We start from the raw sequence: 822 nt of genomic DNA, 5'->3' as shown, positions 1-822 counted from the left end.
ATTCCTTTGAGCAAAGTATATTTTTGTGTTTGTTTGTGCACATTACCGAACCACAGTAAGGGTACAAAGAAACACAATTCTGATAATTCTCCTTCTAAAAAGAATAGACCAGTCCTTGAGAACATCACACGAGGTGAAAATACCCAAGTTTCCCCTTGAAACTGAGAGAGAAAAAGGGAAATCCCACCAAATTACTTTAAGAAAGGAACCATACTTTCGCCCACGGGACACACACTCAACATGCAAGCTCCTGGTATTATGCAAGATGCAATCCCGCTTAATAGGGGTATAGTATTTGCTTATGCATACGCGAGGATAAGGGAAGATGGTGCGTGTATGTAGTGCGTCTCCGTTTTCTGTAGACGAAGACGGGGGATGGATTACAGGGGGTACTATAGAATATACGAAAAAAAAGCTGGGGAGGTGGAAAAGTTGATGAAAACGCGGAAGAAGAGACAAGAAGGAAAGTATAAAGGAAGAGTAGAAAAAGGAGAACAGCGTGAATGAAAGAGAAGAGAAAGGTTGAAGGAGGTGTAGAGAAAGGAGGGAAGACAGAACGAAAAAAGACAGAGAATGTGAAGGAAGCAGAAGAAAGGAAAATGAAAATGAATGTTAAAGAAAGTGAGAGGGACGAAATACACGAGGAAGGAGAGTGTGAGTGAAACAAGGATAGAGGAATGAGATGAAAAAATAACAAAGAAGAGAAAGTGTGAAGGAAGAGAAGAGAAAGTAAAAATGAAATGAAAAGAGAAAGGGTTTACGAAGGAAGGGAAGATAAAGAACAAAAAAAAAGGCAACAGAAAAGAAGCTGAGGTGATGGCG

The sequence above is a fragment of the Penaeus monodon genome, chromosome 29 (assembly GCF_015228065.2).
Source record: "Penaeus monodon isolate SGIC_2016 chromosome 29, NSTDA_Pmon_1, whole genome shotgun sequence".
NCBI classification, from domain to species: domain Eukaryota; kingdom Metazoa; phylum Arthropoda; class Malacostraca; order Decapoda; family Penaeidae; genus Penaeus; species Penaeus monodon.
Note: the sequence above shows the minus strand (reverse complement) of the source record.